The sequence below is a fragment of the Micropterus salmoides genome, unplaced genomic scaffold (assembly GCF_014851395.1).
Source record: "Micropterus salmoides isolate LMB-PRFRI ecotype aquatic unplaced genomic scaffold, ASM1485139v1 Ms_hic_scaffold_18, whole genome shotgun sequence".
NCBI lineage: Eukaryota > Metazoa > Chordata > Actinopteri > Centrarchiformes > Centrarchidae > Micropterus > Micropterus salmoides.
In genome coordinates, this window is record NW_024040928.1 from 5,322,070 (window position 1) to 5,334,769 (window position 12,700).

Sequence of the window (12,700 nt, forward strand, 5' to 3'; positions counted from 1 at the left end):
TTTAGGTTTTGGAAAGAGAATAAATTGTACTGTTTCTTTTAACCGCTGGAACAGTGTTTGACCAGATCTTGGAAAAATACAGCAAAAGAAAGCTAGAAAACGACTGTGTCAATGGAGCGCAGCGATGACAGTTTCATTTCAATTGTATTACACCTATGACAAGCTGTTCACTGCTTGTCAAACTAGCAGTGCTTTCACAAGTTGACCTGGAACTTCCAAACTACAATTGTCTGTTTCTCTCAGCCGTCGATTCATCACACAGAGCCTAACATTAGCTGTTATGTATTAGCAAATGTTAGCGCTACTTGTTTCAGAGTCCCTGGTTAAGTCACAAAAGCCATGACAATCTGTATGCACATGTAAATCACGCTCACGCTTCCGTTACCACTATACTCCTTTCTTTTTCACTATATAATCTCTCACACATGCATGAAATGCATGTCGCTAAACTCCATTTCCATATACTCTGTAAGGGTTCTCAATCATCCAGGCAGTTCCGTAAATATCAGTTGCACTGAGCCGAGCTGATTACAAGGGCCCTTGAGAGCAAAAATTGGCAAATGGTCTGTGAGCAGATGCTGTCATTCATTCATTCATACTGTGTTGGCATAATGGGTAGGCTGTGCTTTTCTTCATTGTTCTGTACATTGTACATTTGTTCTGTTGTTATTTACACACTGTGTCAGCTACTTTGTGTTGATTTAGAACTGTAGGCTGGCTAAAGTTATTTCAGTTGTTTGACAGGAGTTGAGGGCCGGCTGTAAGATTTGTAATTGGGCACTTTGGCTGCTGTCCATGGTGCTGATCAAAGTCTGCAACTTTGCAATTGCGTGAAGTTGTTGTGTGTCTGTGCGCCCCAGTGTACACGAACATGCTTTTTGGGGCAAGGGGCACGGGGCACAAGAAAAATATTTGCACCGGGGCCAATCACAATTATGTGACACTTCTGCGTCCAGGTCATCCTTTTGGTTAAAGGTACTGGAAGACTTTTCATCTCTCAACTAAGAGACTTCTTCAGTTCTAACGGACTTGAAAGGATTCCCAGGTACTTTACCAATGCTTGATCGTTGTCAAGGTGATGGATATCGCTTGGTTTGTTAGTGCTCCTGGCTGTTGTAATGACAGTCTTCATGGTGGTTAAAGTCACATGAGGTGTAGAGTAGGGGTGTGGAAAATAATTGATTTTTAGATGTATCGCAATGCAGACTTGGACGATTATGAATCGATTAACAAATGTCAATAATAGTGGTAGTAGTAGTAGTGATGGAGCAGTGGATAAGGGCCCGTGTCCACCAAAGCGTTTTTTTCTGAAGCCAGCGTCTTTTTTCAATTCATTCCAATGGGAGCGCCAGCTAGTAAAAACACCAGGAGCGTGACAAGGCGCTGAGCGTTTTTTTCGCGCTGGGCGCTGAGGACAGAGCGCAGAGCGTATATTTCCGGTTGTCAAGAGTTGAAAAATGTTCAACTTTGGGAAAAATGCTGCGCTCGTCACTGTCACTTTTTACCCAGCCGTCCAATCACAGTGCAGGAGAGGCGGGACCGACACCACACAGAGCACATCCGATCTTCAATGAAACAATGTGCCTACTCGACGAGGTGTTTCCTCGCCCGCAAAATCTCTTGAATCCACGTTCGGACAGTCTGTGCTCTCATGTTTCATCCTTCTCTTCATGGCCTACATGCTTTGTGGTGACATTTTTACATTCAGTAAAATTAAGTAGGCTACCCTACCCGCAGCACATCACCTCCACAGAAATTATGTATCACAGCAACCACAGCATCTTGAAAAAAAACACTGCGCCATCAGAACGCACCCTAGCGCTCCCAGCTAGGTGTTTTCAGAAGAGCAGGTTCAACTCCCCACTGTGACACATCCACCAATGTCCCTGAGCAGGACACTTAACCACTAGTTGCTCTAGAGGCGTGCGACCTCTGACGTGTATAGCAATTGTAAGTTGCTTTGGATAAAAGCGTCAGCTAAATGAATAAAATGTAAATTTTGGACAAATAGGTTAATTGATAACGTAATGTTGACAGAACGAAAAAGGCTTGAAAAGAAATGCAGCTCCGGACCATCTGTGCGGTGCACACAACGGAGACGTGTAGTTCTCCCTGTTTAGCAGCTATAGATTGAGTGACTGCTGCTACTAAACTTTCACATGATCAGTAAAGTCAATGCGTAACTCACGTTAATGATTTTCACCCGCACACTGTGCAGTGCGGTAACGCTTGGCAAGGGTCCTCTGCTCATTCTTCAAAGAACAACTACGTGACAGGCGGCAGTAGCTGACGGTGAAAACGAGCAGAGGAAAACATGAGCGCTATGTTTCAGTCTGGCTGTAAATGTACAGTGTAGGTCACAGCGTGTCCATTTATTAAAGTCTGTCTGTTGTTTCCCAACTACTAGAGGAAAACAACAGGCAGTTAGCGCTAGCAAACCTCTCCTCTAAAGACTCCTGGAAGCTGAGCAGGATGTTATTTGGCTGCTGTAAAGTTGGTTTGTTGTCATTCATCCACAAATCGAGTACACAAATGAACGAAATGCCGTTTCTCAAGGCACATGCTGCTCAATACAAGATGACAATAATGAACTTACAGGACAAGACACAAACATATTACTACACTATACGAGACCAAAAAAAGGAACAGATATGTTTAGGTGGAGTGAACGTGGTTTGTCGGGAGCATTGTAAAGTGCGTAGTTCAACACATATCTGACTCCATACTAATAACAGCAGGCTCAGAAATAAAAATAGCAGCAGCAGAGGCCAGTAATAATGCTATGCAATGTTCGCTATATTTAAATGATGTAATATTAAATAGCTGCATTTCGTTACTACCTATTTCTTTGGATTGTTACAAATACTTTGCTTTAAAAGTACCAAATAGTCAAACAGTGACAAAAATACATCTTTATCCTGTTCGTTTTACAATCGCATCGTAGCACTCATAATCATATTGAGGTACCTAGAAATTCCCACCTTTGAGGTGATGCATCGAGGAATCGAAACCATGAGACCAGTGAAGATGTACACCCCTAATAAAGAGTGAGCTTTGAGTAAGTAAGCTTAAAAGGCTGTGATCCAAAGCCTTTTAAGCATTTCCTTTCGTAACTCACAAAGAAAACATCAATAATTAGACAGAAACAAAAGGAGTAAATTCAATACTACAAGCAATGGTCTCATGCTTTCAGTGTGTTTTCAGCTATGTTGCATCAATACTGTATTGCCTCATGCTGAACACTGATGCATGCAATGTGGCCCAAATATTTGGGTAGAAATTTAAAATTTGGTCGCCTATTGTTTTGCAGTGAGACAGCAGCTTTCATGCTCTGTCTCTCACCCTTAATCTTTCCCGTTAAGATGATGGTTTTTGCCACGAGACATCCCAGCGTGAAATGAGTAAACCGCTTCAAAGGAGGAGGTGAATTTGTCAGTAGCAGATTGCATAACTGACTCTTTCCTTCTTCACCCAACTGAGCTCCCTCCACTGCTTTGTGCAACAGCTCTGCATCCAGGCTGCTGAAGGCAGGATGGACAGCCCACTGAGGGTCACTAGCAGAGTGAAAGGACAACAAGCCCATCCCAGTGCACTTGGTAAAGTTGTTAGTGTCCTTTTCAAAGTAATATTTTTTTCCAGTGTACAAATTCTGTTCAACATCTATTTGCAGCTCACTGAGGCATGGGAAATCCAGACCAGGTCCGCGGGGAAGCACTACCACTGGGAGAGTACAGGTACAATCCTGCAGCTTCTCTACAATGTATTTCCATCACAACTTTGTACAATTGTATGGTGAATGGGATCTTTTACACTGCCAACAGAAAGGTTAAGCCTGTTTAGCTGCTACAGGAGTGGGAAATTTGTAGTTCAGATTGGTGGATGTCAATGCAGTCTGAGTTCTATTGGTGGCCAGGGGTATTTCCGGCGTGTTTCCTGCTGTGATTACTTCTCTCTTTGTCTTTTTCCAGCTGTTGGCTGAGCTTCCTTCCAGGGTATCCATTGTTTCCAACCTGACCACATCCTAGCAGTCACGGGTTGTGCCAAAAACGCCATTGCGAAGAGTAGTGAGAAGGCCATCATTAGTGGGGTGTTTAAAGCCAGATAGTTCTGACATGGTTCCAGGTACATAAGAGGGTCAGTGCAATTTCCCGTTCTGCCAAAACAAGGAAACTGTATTTTAGATTTCTCCATTAACCTTCCCCTCAGGTCTCCCTGGATATCCCCTATCCAGACTACCGGAGACAAAAAGATGTTGTTCCTTAATGGTGCTAACCTGTGTAGTTGTTCATTAAATGTTGTCATTTCTTCCTGCTTGTGTGACAGTAGCTGCCAGCAGAGTTGTTACATCTCTAATGTCCTTCTCATCTCAATGTGGTGATAATGAAACCTCCACTGGAGTGTCTATGAACTGCACCCTGAGATACTCTGTATGCTGTTTTAAGCAGATCTTTATTTCTTGCTGTCTTTGTCCCTGCATCCCAGTAAAGACATGTTTAAGGGCAGACAGGATATCCAGCATTTTCATGTGTCATGTTGCTGTTAAGCTTTCCACTGATGAATAATGTAGCTCATATCATTATGGCCTTTTTGCAGATCAGCCAAGGCGTACCCAGAGACTTTAACAGTAACGGAGAAAGCGTTCCATCTCCAGAGAGATCCATGTCCAAAGATAAATTTGTTATGTGTTTTTCATTCCCTTGTCGAGGCGTTAGTAATCTGCTGTTGCCTGGAGCTTAGCTGGTTATGGAGGGAAAAGGTTGCAGTTGGTCCTCCTGACCAGCAGATGGCAACCTCACACGAGCTAAGCTTTCTGACTAATCAGGAAAGGATCCTCCTGGCCAGAAAAGGGCAATGCTTCCCTGGAGAGATCTATCAACTCTAGCAACTCAGTCCTGCCAGTATATTGTCCCTTGAAGTGTAAGTTTCTGCATAAATAATGTTTGCGATCATCCCAACCCCAGAGTCACTTTCTCAGTCTTTTAGTCAGTACTTATAATACTTCTTTACTGGACTGTTTTTTGGTTCCAGTCCACTTTTTGGGGAGGTTTATGTGGCTTGGGTTCAAGACTTCAATTTCTAAAAACCTACCTGCAGCCTCGAGCTGTCCTTACTTAATATATAGAGGAAATGTTCTCATCACCTCATCAGTCTCAAGGGCGTAGGTTTTGTTTCAACGTTAGAGGGGACGCATTAGATGATGGATCTAGTGTGCTTTCTGATGAAATTTTGGACTTGAACTTTGTTTCCTGCATTGTGGAATTTTTCTGTACCATTTTCTGTATCTGTTTATGATGGAAATGTCTTAATTTATGAGAAGAAAGAAAAATTCAGGTTGCAGGTGACAATTCAACACACAAGTATGTCCATGTCAATGATAAACGGATTCATTTGAATTAATTTATAAGACCTTGGACTTTAATACCTTCTGTGTTTCTGCTCATGTTTAAAACTTTCTACACATTCAAACTCCACCCCCCATATGTGTGTTCTTTGACATTTTGAGAATAATGTCATAATATTTTGAGAAAAAAATTATAATTTTAATTAACTAAAGTTGGAATTTAATGTGAATAAATCATCATAAGTCATAATTTTGTTTATAAAGTTGACCTGCCTCATCCTCTGCTGTGCATTAGCCTAAGTGCTGCTGTGCTGATATTGTATTATCACCTTCAGACCGTCAGACACAGAACAGTTTGGGACTGTACTGATACTGACACAAATGTTAACTTCACCGCCTCCAATGAAATGCAGCTTACAGCTGCTTCAGTGGGAAGCATCCAGGTGCATTGAGACAGTCCCAGAGCAAAGGTGTCTCTAAGCGAGGGGGACGCAGAGACAGCATCGACACAGAGTTAGCGGTCAGAGAAAACATGACACACTCCATTCCATCTTTTTAGTCTGAGTCTAAATAACTGGAGACTGCCAGGAAATACTTAAACATGCACGACTCGTTACAACCTATTGTACTATGAATTTATTCTCAAAATATTACACCTTTTCATTTATCTCAAAATCCTTTTTTTTTCTACCAGAGGACCTTATCTTCTAGTAGTTAACAGACTACAAGTCCGCCCTTTGGCTTATGTTATTCTCTTGTTAATATGCAGCTCAACCAAATACACTGACTAACACAATATCAGGATCGGAATCAGAAATACTTTATTGATCCACAAGGGGAAATTCTTTTGTCACAGTTGCACACTTATCAAGGCATCAGGAATAGAAAAACATTATGGAAAATAGGTAGAATCAAGAGTATAAATATGAGTATAAATATAAGATAAAAATGTGTGGGTATTTACAATATTTACATTATTAAAGAATTGTTATGGTATTAAAGAATTATTGTTATATTGCACGAAGCAGGTTATAATGTCCAGTTTAATAACTAACTAAGGGCCCGTGTGTCAGCCACTGAGAGGGAGGAGTTATAGAGTTTGATGTTTACAGGCAGGAATGACTTCCTGTGGTGCTCTGTGGTGCATTTTGGGGGAATGAGTCTTGCACTGAAAATGCTCCTGTGTTTGAGCAGCACGTCATGGAGTGGGTGGGAGACATTGCCCAAGATGACATGTAGCTTGGACAGCGTCCTCCTCTCTGACACCACTGACAGAGTCCAGCTCCACCCCAACAACATCACTGGCCTTGCGGATCAGTTTGTTGAGCCTGTTAGCATCTGCTACCCTCAACCTGCTGCCCCAGCATGCAACAGCAAACAGGATATCACTGGCCACCACAGATTCATGAAACATCCTCAGCGTTTTCCGGCAGATGTTGAAGGATCTCAGCCTCCTCAGAAAATAGCGACGGCTTTGGCCCTTCCTGTAGAGAGCTTGAGTGTTCTTGGCCCAGTCCAGTTTATTGTCCATGTGCACTCCCAGGTATTTGTAATCCTCCACAGTGTCCACAGGGACCCTCTGGATGGAAACAGGGGTCACTGGTGCCTTGGCTCTCCTTAGATCCACAACCAGCTCTTTAGTCTTTGTCACGTTGAGCTGCAGATGGTTCAGTTCACACCATGTGACAAAGTCCCCCACCACAGCTCTGTACTCACCCTGCTGATACATCCAACCACAGCAGAGTCATCAGAAAACTTCTGAAGGTGACAGGACTCTGTGTGGTAGTTGAAGTCCGTGGTGTAGATGGTGAAGAGGACGGGAGAGAGGGCCGTCCCCTGCGGGGCCCCGGTGTTGCTGAACACGCTGTCTGACACACAGTGTTGCAGGCGCACATACTGTGGTCTGCCAGTCAGGTAGTCAACCATCCAGGACACGAGGGGGGTATCCACCTGCATCGCTGTCAGCTTCTCACCCAGCAGGGCCGGCCGGATGGTGTTGAAAGCACTGGAGAAGTCTGACTAGGAGCCACTAGGACGTGGTGTATTTGGTACAGGCACGAGGCAAGATGTCTTCCACAGCACAGGGCCTCTTTGAAGACACAGGCTCAGGTTGAAGACATGGTGAAGGACTCCACATAGCTGGGGGGCACAGGCTTTGAGCACCCCGGGGCGGATACCATCAGGGCCTGCAGCCTTGTTGGAGTGGAGTCTCCTCAGCTGTCTTCTCACCTGGTCAGCAGTGAGGCACACAGAGGACACAGATGGGGGAGGGGAGGAGTCGTCAGGCTGGAGGAGGCAGTTAACCTGAGAGCCAGAGGACGGGGGAACAGGGGTCTCCCAGGAGGGTGGGGGACAGTGAGGAGGAGGAGGAGGAGGGAGTAGTAGGATGACAATACACGCTGACATCGGGTTGGCAGAGGGCGGAATGTAAAAGGCATGTGAGATTTCCCGTGGTAAATAATATGGCCGGAGTCCCACAGCAAGCAGTTCAGTGTCCGGGCTGCAGATAAGTTGTTTAACCATAATGTGACCGGGATTACACCATCTGTTGTAAACTAGAACGGCAAGCCCCCCGCCTTTACGCTTCCCGCTCTCTGAAAGCCGTCGATGGAGACACTGGTCATAAATATCCGGGTGTAGCCAAGTCTCCATGAAGCACATTAAACTACACTTCCGAAATTCCCTCTTTCTCAATGAAAGGAGCAAATTCTAATAACCAGACCAAAACTCTTTCACCTTGCATGATTGGCGAGAGTATATCTTAAATTACTAATACACCAAAAATCACACACGTGAGATATAAAAAAGAAAGGAGAAAAAAGAAAGCATGTGCTATACATCCATCCATCCATCCATCCATCGTCAACCACTTATCCTGCGTACAGGGTCGCGGGGGGGCTGGGGCCAATCCCAGCTGACATCGGGCGAAAGGCAAGGTATGCCTTTCACACGGAATAAAATGACTGGCCATGCTTATTACAGTTCTGTGACAGCCACAGATTCTCTTCATTTTTGTGCCAGAGAATTTGATTTATTGATTGCTGTCAGGATATAAAGAGAATTTCAACAAATAGAACAAAAACTCCTTCTGAAATAAATTGTCTACCCTAGCTTAAACCAACAGCACACTTTCCAAACGCCTTTTTCTCATCCAACTTTGCTTTAGTTTGAAAGATTGCAGCTTTAAGAAAAATACAAATAATATGCTTTTCACCCAGAAAACATGGTGTTCATGGCTGAAATACTGTGATTATGGACATTTTATTTTATAGGCAACAACATAACTTGTGCTACTTTAATATTATGACTTGGGCAATGATAAATGTTAATTATTATAATGTTATTGTTGGTTCTTAGGGATGAATTGAAGATTAACAAAGGCAATAAAACAAGGAGCAAGACTAAACTGTGTTAACGCACAATCTGCACTTTGTCTGGTTGCTGGTTATTTGTGCACCTTTTGGGCTTGGTGACATGTTTCGGGACAATCAGGCCTAAAAATGATCCTTTCAGTTTCTGAATATACATCAGAGACTATCTCTGCTCAGATTCAAGCATTCCTCACGTTTATCTTTGCTAAATCCAAACATTGATGATATTTGACATTTCATGCTTGAAACTGACCTGATTGGCATTTTCATTTTTCATTTTCTTATGTTATTTTCAACATTCAAACAAAAAGAGTTTGATTTTATTTCGAGTCTATCTTTGATGATAATCTCTCAGAATTGCCAAAAAGCAAAACATCTTTTACCACACATAAAAGCAGACATTAAGTGGTTTTTCAGTTGCCAGCTGAATTGGAACCATTTCCCAGCCATTGGGAGTTTTTAGACACAGTTCCCCAAAACTCTGCAATACTCATAACCCAACTACCAGTAGGCTTTATTTATTGAGTGATTGTATAAACAGCAGCAGTGAAATGTTTCTATTTGCACCTGCTTGGGCTAATAGGTTGGCTAGTGGCTCAGGCATTAGAGTAGCTTTCTACAACAAATTCTTTATTATTTGTGCCTTCTTGTAAATTTGGCAGATGTTATTTGTTAAATTTAAAAGTTCTTTCTTTCTTTGGGTAAAAAACATTGTGTCGTGGCGAGCCTCGTTAACAGCAAATCAAGTCAGTTACACAAAATAACTATGTGTGCAGCGGTGTGTGCTGCACTCATCTGTCTATCAGCCTGGAACTGGCACAAGCGCTCAAAGTATAAAGGGACGACATAGAGAACTTTCACCCAGGAGGCTGCTGATTCACTTGTGAAATCAATAGTCAACATTGACTTATCGCCCAAACATCTTGCCTCTGTGGATTTTGGCAGCCTCACTTGCTTCTCTCCCTTCAGGTAATCCCAGACAGACATGATGTTGAGGTCAGGGCTCTGTGGGGGCCACACCATCACTTTTGTGTTTCAACTTACATATTGTAGTGGCCATCATTAGCACGTTTGGTATAATTGTTTAATCATACACCTGATGTGTTTGTATGCCTACAAAATCCCTGACTTTGTGCAAGTGTACCTAGAAGAATTCATGCAGTTTTAAAGGCAAAGGGTGGTCACAGATATTGATTTGAGTTATATTTTTCTTCTGTACACTCACTTTGCATTTTGTTAATTGATAAATGGTAACTAAATGGTGGTGGCGTAGTGAATAAGACACATGCCTTTGGTGTGAGAGACCTGGGTTTGAATCCACAGTGACACCAATGTGTCCTTAAGCAAGACACTTAACCCCTAGCTGCTCCGGAGGCATGCGACCTCTGACATGTATAGCAATTGTAAGTCGCTTTAGACAAAAGCGTCAGATAAATATAAATAAATACAATCTATTCACATGCCTATTTTTAAAACCTAAAACATTTCTTCCACGCCTGCCTAAAACTTTTGCACAGGGGGCCTCCTGCGTATTTAAAAGGATTTTTTTTTATTTTGTATTTTATTATTATCTTAGATTTTCACAACTCCAGAAAATTCGAGACAGTCCCAAATTAAAAGCAAACTAAACCTGTAATAGCATAATAAAACATTATATAACCTACTGGTCATTATGAAGCATTCTTTTGGTGTTGGACACTGTTCAGGCTGTCCATTGGCTACAGCAGGGACTGCAAGGGACATCGTGACACCAGAGTTGTTATAGCCACAAAGTATGCTCTTTCGCCTTTCTTTTTGTATTGTATTGTAGATAAACATAGTGAAAGTTACAGTCGCAAGGACTGGGGAAGTGCAGGCAGCCACGGAGAGGGAGAGATCTGATAGGCGCGTTGCGCAGACAGATGCGATGTGAGGCACCGCACTGATGAAATGAATTAAATTACAAAATGACTTCATGAACAAAATAATACATTTTCGAGAGATTTTGAGGTGTTACGGTTTTACTGTTCGATGAGACTGAATGTAATGTAGCCTACTGGGTGCCACGCCCACCCCGACCCTGTCCCGAATTTCACCTATTCTCGTCTTGTCACCCTAGTGGGACCCCAAACAATAAGGAAATAAAGTCAACCCGAAAAAAACGCAAGCGTTCATAACTTTATAAGGTTTCATCCGTGCATGAACATTTGACAAAACTATTTTTTTCCCCCGAAAAATGTGTTTAATGTCATTTCAACCGCTGTTTGCAGATCTTCCTCTCTGACTGAGTAGGCTACCTGTTTGTACCCCAGAGGTGAAACTCGAGAACAAAACAAAAGATAGGCCATAATGTAATCGCCATCCTTGCCCTGCTGCATGTTGCGGATAGGGAGTGAGAGGGGGGCGTGGCTATGTTCAGTGTCAATGACCATTAAAACACGTGAGAATCAAAACACAACGCTAAAATTAAATGAATTACTTTAGTTCATGAGGTCGCCTGTCTGTCATTAGGAAAAACACAACAACTGTGGGTATAACATGGGTAAACCATGATCTTTTACCTAGTTTATTATTTTATTCATTTCATAAGGGGTGTCTGTCACAGCTGTTTGCGCAACGCGCGTGTCAGATCTCTCCGCCGCGGCTGCCTGAAGCTAGACTTTCCCTGTCCTCGCGACTGTAACTTCCACAAACCACAAGAAAACAAAAAGGGGAAAAGAGCACGAGTGTTTCTTTATGGCTATAACACAATGTACAGATAACCTGCAACCCCGCTGGAGCCTGAGAACCACACAATGATCAGTAGCCTATTTAATGTTTAATTAGGCTATAATCAAAACTCATGTTAAGTCTAATTTTCGGGACAAACCAGACAGGAATCGGGATAATTGCTCGTTATTTGGGACTGTCCCGAAATTTTCAGAACGTCTGGTCACCCTATTACCTAGTTTATATCAACTTTAAATGTATATATAGGCTAAACTAGACAATAAGAATACAGTAAGGGACATTTTAGCGAATCAATCTAACATAAACTGCTAAAGTAAGACGGAAAACATTTGGAAAAGTGGGGGAAATAACGCTTCTAAACAGTTTTGTTTTATATTACAGATTTTCCTAATGAAACAAAGATTTGGTTCATTACTCACCTTTTTATCATCGGTCATTAGTCATCCTGAAACATGCTGAGCGCATTTCCCACAATTAATCTGTTCCAGTTGAGCAATCTGTTGGGGTCCTGATGATGAACAGAGCGAGTTTCTAAAATACTCCTGTGCTTCAGCCTCAACCTGTCCGAGCCTACGTCGGTGTGCAGCATCAAGTCAATCATCCCGGCTTAAGTAATAATTCTGTTATATATAGTCAATCGACACAGGGGAGCAAAACGATTCACAACTTCCGGTCTTCTCTTTCAAAATAAACCTTACCTAATCCGGTTGATTCCCACCTGAACTCAACGGGGCTGCTCCTTACAGCAGAACTGTGACCATGACTTGCACCTGTTAGGATTCAGCAACGTTTTAATCATGTGTGGGGTTGTTTAATTGTTTATGTTGCTAGCACTTTCAATGTCAGATTACACGCACAAAGTCCAGATGAAGCAAATAAGCATTTATGAGTGTTAAAGTAGCCTATTCATGTATTTTACTTAACGATGTTGGTTTTCAAAGTTTAACTTGTTTAACCCTCTATGGCACGCATAAAATTATTGTTGTGTTTTTTGTCATTAAATGGACCAGAAATTTAAAATATATATATTTTGGGGGTAAATTTGGTGTACGTTGCCTTAAAGCAACACTGTACCATAATGGTAAAGAATAGAAAAAGAGAGTTATTATTTAAAGTTTGAATAAAATTTCTTAAAATAATCAATGAAAATGGAAAATGTTCAGTGGCTTTACCAGTTTAAAATACAATCAATTTAAATGTGTAAATATAAAAAATAAACTCTTTACATAGGTTTGTTTGTCACAACGTTACCCTCAGGCAACATTGTACCATTATGGAA

The 12,700-nt window shown here is 42.1% G+C and overlaps 1 protein-coding gene across 1 annotated transcript in view; it reads right to left on the reverse strand.

The window, feature by feature from the left end:
- opn5 (opsin 5) overlaps positions 1–12,006 on the reverse strand; it is a 55,385-nt gene extending 43,379 nt beyond the window's left edge. Inside the window, exon 1 of the mRNA XM_038726080.1 lies at positions 11,841–12,006. The gene's annotated coding sequence lies outside the window, so the exon portion shown is untranslated. The remainder of the gene's footprint in view (positions 1–11,840) is intronic.
- Between the last annotated feature and the right edge of the window lie 694 nt (positions 12,007–12,700).